Raw genomic sequence first — 6,612 nt, 5'->3', positions numbered from 1 at the left:
TCTCACACCTGTCAGAATGGCTATCATCAACAAATCAACAAACGACAAGTGCTGGAGAGGATGTGGAGAAAAAGGAACACTCGTGCACTGCTGGTGGGAATGCAGACTGGTGCAGCCACTATGGAAGACAGTATGGAGTTTCCTCAAAAAACTAAAAATGGAACTTCCATTTGACTCTGTGATCCCGCTTCTAGGAATATATCCCAAGAAACCAGAAACATCAGTCAGAAAGGATATATGCACCCCTATGTTCATAGCAGCACAATTCACCATAGCTAAGATCTGGAAACAGCCTAAGTGCCCATCAGTAGATGAATGGATTAGAAAACTGTGGTACATCTACATGATGGAATACTATGCTGCTGTAAAAAAGAAGGAACTCTTACCATTTGCAACGTCATGGATGGAACTGGAGAGCATTATGCTAAGTGAAATAAGCCAGTCAATGAAGGAAAAATACCACATGATCTCACTCATTCATGGATAATAGAGACCATTATAAACTTTTGAACAATAATAGATACAGAGGCAGAGCTGCTTCAAACAGATTGTCAAACTGCAGCGGGAAGCCGAGGAGGGTTGGGGGGCAGGAGGAAGGGGGATAAGAGATCAACCGAAGGACTTGTATGCATGCATATAAGCATAACCAATGGACATAAGACACTGGGGGGTAGGGGAGGCCAGGGGATTGTCAAGGGTGGGGGAAAAAAAGGACACATATGTAATACCCTTTGTAATACTTTAAGCAATAAAAAAAGAAAAAAAAAGAATAGATTTCTAAATCATATGTCTGAATGATAATGTTTAAATTGCACATTAAGGATGTTATATGTTTGTGGGAGAGCCTAGTACCCTGTGACCACATTGACCTTCTAGGGGAAGGGAAGGGAGTGAGGTATGCCTCCTTAAGTTGAAGTGTCCTCTTCTGTGAGAAATTCTATGGAAGGAATTCTCTTCACTCACCTCCCTCTGGACCCTGACATCACTGATAACACTAGACTAAGAAAACAGGTAAAACTCCTTCTATCATCATTTCAACATATGAATGATTCTTGGTTGCACAGATTCATGATCACTGCTTTTATTTTGTGTCTTGTCTCCTCTTAAAACCATTATTATTTCTCATGTAATTAGTTTGGGTCTCTGCCATAGGCCATGGGCTTGCATATCAAATACTTTGCACAAGAGACTGTAGACACAGTCACAAAATTTACAACATCAAGAATTACAAATGTGGGGAGATTTAAAAAGGCAGCAGAGTGAATCCATGCTGCATGGTTATGCTCCCAGGAACAACCTGGAATTACAACTAAGATACAGAAAAACTTCCTGAATAGTCAAAGGAAAATTTGCAGAAGATAACCCTGATACCCAAGGACTGAAAGTGGAGACTGCATAGAATCTTGTAGGAGGGGCAGAGGTGTGAAAGCACTGTCCAGGCACCCACGTAGAGCAGGGCTGAGATGCAAAAGGGCTGTCCAGGCACCCACAGACAGCAACTGAAGTCTCACAGAGATATCTCAGCTGTGGTAGGTTGCCACTGAGAACTTTGGGATCTAATCCCCAAGCTGGGCCACTAAGCATAGAGCATCAAAACTGAGGAGGGTACCCACAAAGCTTCTGGCTATGAAAAACAGTGGGGTGCTGTCTTCCAGGGAGTAACAGCTGAAAATTCAGGCACCCTCTTAAAGGGCCAACACACTAAATGCCCTGTGGAGCCACCCACCTTCTGCTCTGGCATAGGGAGGATGAATCAGACTGGAGCTGTGAGAGCAGAACCCAGGAGAAGTCTCAGGGGATAGAACTCAAAAGGCAAACACTCCAAGTTTCCTGGGCTGATTCATTCCCTCAAGCAGCAGAGGACATCTTCCCCACATAGACATTTGCCTTGTCTGGGGGGAATACAGTTGACACACCCTATTGGAAAACACCATGCCCTGAGGCCACTTAAGAGATAAAAAATAACAATTAGCCTCCAGGCAGAAGCAAATGCCCCACCCTATTGAGAAAAAAAACACACACACACAAAAAAAAACAACCCAAAAAACTCTGGTCACAACTGAGGACGATTGTCTGGGGGTCAATTCAAGTCAGACTCCTATCAGTCTGTAGGCCAGTGGTTCTCAACCTTCCTAATGCCATGACCCTTTAATACAGTTCATGTTGTGGTGACCCCTAACCATAAAACTATTTTCGTTGCTACATCATAACTGTAATTTTGCTGTTATGAATTATAATGTAAATATCTGATATGCAGAATGTATTTTCATTGTTACAAATTGAACATAATTTCACAGGCGACCCCTGTGAAAGGGTCATTTGACCCCCAAAGGGGTCGCGACCCACAGGTTGAGAACCGCTGCTGTAGGCAGAGGTGGTCTCTGGAGGCTTTGAGTCTGTGCCTTATCTAATTAGTCAAAACCAGCCTTTGACACTGTCCTGCACTAGGGATTGAGAGGTGTAGAGGATCTACCTAATACATAGTCACAAACTCAAACAGATAGCCAAACCGAGGAGACAAAGAATCAACGTCCAAATGAAAGAACTAGAGAATTCTCCAGAAGAGATAAATGAAGCAGAAGTAAGAAATTTATCTGAAACAGAGTTCAAAGGTAAAAATGCTCAATGGCATGAAAGAAGATATAGTAACTATGAAAAAAGAGTAGTCTGAAATAAAGAAAGACATAATACAAATAAAGAACACATTGGAAGGAATACACAGCAGATTAGGGGAAGCTGAGGATCGAATCAATGAATTAGAAGACAGAGTTGGAAATATCACTCAATCAGAGAATCAAAAAGAAACAAGAAACAGGAGAACAGCTTAAGGGAGCTATGGGACAGTGTGAAACGTAACAATATTAGAATAGCAAGTGTGCCAGAACAGGCAGACAGGGAGAAAGTCATAGAGAAGGTGTTTGAAGAAATAATGGCAGAAAACCTCCCTAACCTGGTAAAGGAAAAAGTCACACAAGTTCAGGAGGCACAGAGAACCCCAAACAGGGACCCAAATAGGCTCATGCCAAGACACATCATAATTACAATGCCAAAAAATTAAAGACTAAGAGAGAATCTTAAAGGCAGCAAGAGAAAAGAACAACCAGCAACAATCATAATATCACATGGTCTGATGTGTAAATAATTGGTGTGAACAACAAGCTGACCAAAACCTTTGGAAGGAAAAGCTGGGAAATGACAAGTCCATAAGGGGTTTGGGAAAGCTCCAGCATATTCCTGGAAACCTAAAAGGCTACACACACTCCCAGAGTTGTGTGCATGCTCTGCAAAGAACAAGTTGACTGAGAATTTCTTGTCTCTAGCTGACCTGAGACTCTGTATAAGCAGGAGTGAAAGCTCAGGTAAAGTGGTAAACAGCCTGCCAGAGCATTGGAGGCATGTCTCAAAGCACGCATAGCCCCTAGCAGAGGTTGGGAGCTGTATTGGTTCAAAGTGTGGGTGGGAAAGGGAGTTCTATAGAAAGTAACTACACAGGGCGATCTAATCACAAATTCCCAACTGGGCAGGTCTAGGTGGGCAATCATTCCCCAGGCCTATATCTGTAGGGAAATATTTGTCTTTGCCTTAAGCAAGCCCTGTTCTTTGTTTTTGTGCATGTAGGTTAACACACCTTTGAAATGCCAGAGTAATCCTCTTTCTTTCAGACTCCTTGGAAGGAAGCAATCTTAAGAAAGCACATAACCTTATAATCCAATCCCTGTCTTGTTTTCTCCCACCTTCATGTAATCTTTTTTTATATTCCCTTCTTAATTTCAAATGTATAACAGAAACTGCAGAGTGGGTGTGCTGCATAGTCAGCAGTGGTAGTGGGGGAAGCACCAGTGGCCCAGCTAGCAAGATGGCAGGCTCAGTCAGGGTCAGACATAGGCTAGGAGGCAAGGGCACTGTTGTGTGGTGGTGGGGGGCTGGGGACTGGTAGTGGTGGTGGCAAGGAGGTAGAAGTTAGCAGGTGTGCTCAGAGTCCTGTGACAGTACAACATCCAAAAGGAGGAGATCTTGGTGAAGGGGGACAAAGTCATCTTGGCGGCAAGTTCTCTGAGCCCAAGAGGTGAAGACCAACTACATGGTGGGGGGGACTGGAAAGGAAGGCCAGTCCAGGGAGTACCACACGTTGGATTGTATCTTATTTCTACTTAATAATGTGCACCATTCTCATCCTGTTTATGCCCGACACGCAGCCACTGAAAATATTCCTGTGATTAGAAGGCCTGACCAAAAAGAGGTACTTGGATATCTCAGTGGTGAAGCATCAACATCAGCAAGTATAGCCCAAAGAGCCCTGTAGAAATAGGGCTTCTGAGATCTACTCAAGTCAAACAAGCTGCAGATGAAGTTTTAGCAGGAGCAAAGAAACCATGAATTGAGGAGAAGAGTGTGTGCGCCTTGATCATTGACTATTGTCTTTGTTTCTGCCCAGTGGTTTGGGGGTCTGCTGTGACAAGACTGGAGGAGGCCATTAACAGTGGTGGCTGCAACTGTGGATACAGTTAATGCTGCCTCCCTAACGGGGTCCAAAAAAATGAGTTTGGAGGAAACAAAGAAGATGACCAGAGAGGACTGGAGAAAGAAGAAAGAGCTAGAAGAATAGCAGAAACTGGGTAATGCTCCTGCAGAAGTTGATGAAGAAGGAAAAGACATCAACCCTCACATTCCCCAGTATGTTTCTTCAGTGCCATGGTATATTGCTCCATCAAAAAGATCTAAAGAGAATTCCATAGCTAATAAGTACCGCAAAGGAGCATGTGAAAACTGTGGGGCCATGACACAGAAAAAGAAAGACTGCTTTGAGAGACTTAGGCGAGTTGGAGCAAAATTTACAAGAACTGACATAGCTCCATACGAAAATGTCCAGCCTCATCTGATGTTTGACTATGATGGGAAAAGGGATAGGTGGAATGGCTACAATCCAGAAGAATGCATGGAAATTGTGGAAGAATATGCCAAAGTTGACCTGGCAAAATGAACACGGAAAACCCAGAAACTCCAGGAAGAATTAGCCTCAGGAAAATTAGTGGAACAGGCTAATTCTCCAAAACACCAGTGGGAAGAAGAGGAACCTAATTCTAAAATGGAAAAATACCATAATAGTGAGAATGAGGATGAAGGTAAATATGTAGATGACATTGACATGCCTGGACAGAACTTTGACTCTAAGAGACCGATTACTATTCGGAATCTCAGGATTCGAGAAGATATTTCAAAATATTTGCAGAATTTAGATCTAAATTCTGTTTCGTGTAATCCCAAAACTAGAGCGATGAGAGAAAATCCCTATGCCAATGCAGGAAAGAATCCAGATGAAGTGAGCTATGTGGGAGACAACTTTGTTAGATACACAAGTGACACTATTTCAATGGTTCAGACACAGTTGTTTGCATGGGAAGCCTATGACAAGGGATCTGAAGTGCATCTGCAGGCCGATCCTACCAAACTAGAGCTCTTGTACAAGTCTTCAAGGTAAAAAAAAAATGACTCCAAAGAACAGCAGAAAGAAAGCATCCTGGAAAAGTGTGGTGGCCAAGAACATTTGGATGCCCCTCCAGCTGAGTTGCTTCTAGCTCAGACGGAAGACTATGTGGAGTACTCAAGGCATGGGACAGCCATTAAAGGATGGGAGCAGGCTGTCGCCTGCTCCAGATATGAGGAGGATGTGAAGATCCACAATGACACGTGCATCTGGGGATCTTACTTGAAAGAAGGCCGATGGGGATACAAATGCTGTTACTCTTTTGTCAAACACTCCTATTGCACTAGAGAAGCTGGGGAGGAGATTGTGAATTCAGAGGAACGTATTGCAAATGATATAACTAGAGAAGAATCTGTGAAAAAAACCTCAAACTCTCATAGAGATGCATTAGGAAAAACTACAAGAGGAGAAAAAGAAGAAGCATTGAAAGAGCAGCTCAGATAGTAATGACGAAGAAAAGAAACATGAAAAACTGAAAAAGGCACTGAATGCAGAGGAGGCCCTCTTCATGTCAAGGAGCTCATGCAGATTGATGAGAGGAAGGGGCCTTACAATATCCTACATGAAACTTGGGGACCCACCCAGGAGGAAATGGAGGCCCATAGAATGAAGCGTCAGAGGCCGGAAGACCCCATGGCCGATTTCCTTAGATAGTAGTAACTAGTTGTAGACAGTCACTCATGATAAACACAGCTGATGATATATTATTTTCAGCTTCTTGCCAATGATTGTAGATGGAAAAGTCAGTGTCTGCTCATCTTGCTGCCTGACTTTAATAAAGCTTTCAGAAGTCTAATAGTAAATCCATTCCTTTCCACGCTGAAAAAATAGAAGAAAAAGAAAGAGGATGTACATTAAAAGCAGATTAAGACTTTTATTTCCATTTTATATTAGTGATATGGAAAGAGACTCTGGCTGGATTCCTCAATCTCTCTCTCTCTATCTCTCATCTTCCACTCAATAGTTAAGTCTTAAACTGTATTTTCTCAATTTTATGGCCCTTTATCTTGTGTTTGACATTTTAAAGGTAGATTAATTAATTTTCTCAAAACTAGGGCTTCATATTTTTCTAATTAGTAGTAACTATAATTGTTATTGTATAGTCATTTGATTTTGCCTTCTAAGGC

At 42.5% G+C, this 6,612-nt stretch overlaps 1 pseudogene; it reads left to right on the top strand.

The window, feature by feature from the left end:
* The first annotated feature begins 675 nt into the window (after nucleotides 1-675).
* On the top strand, nucleotides 676-6,139 carry LOC102419344 (annotated as a pseudogene).
* Nucleotides 6,140-6,612: the final 473 nt, after the last annotated feature.

This window comes from Myotis lucifugus, unplaced genomic scaffold (assembly GCF_000147115.1).
Source record: "Myotis lucifugus unplaced genomic scaffold, Myoluc2.0 scaffold_379, whole genome shotgun sequence".
Taxonomy (NCBI): domain Eukaryota; kingdom Metazoa; phylum Chordata; class Mammalia; order Chiroptera; family Vespertilionidae; genus Myotis; species Myotis lucifugus.
The sequence above is the reverse complement of the archived record's forward strand: the minus strand, read 5'-3'. Positions and strand labels throughout refer to the sequence as shown.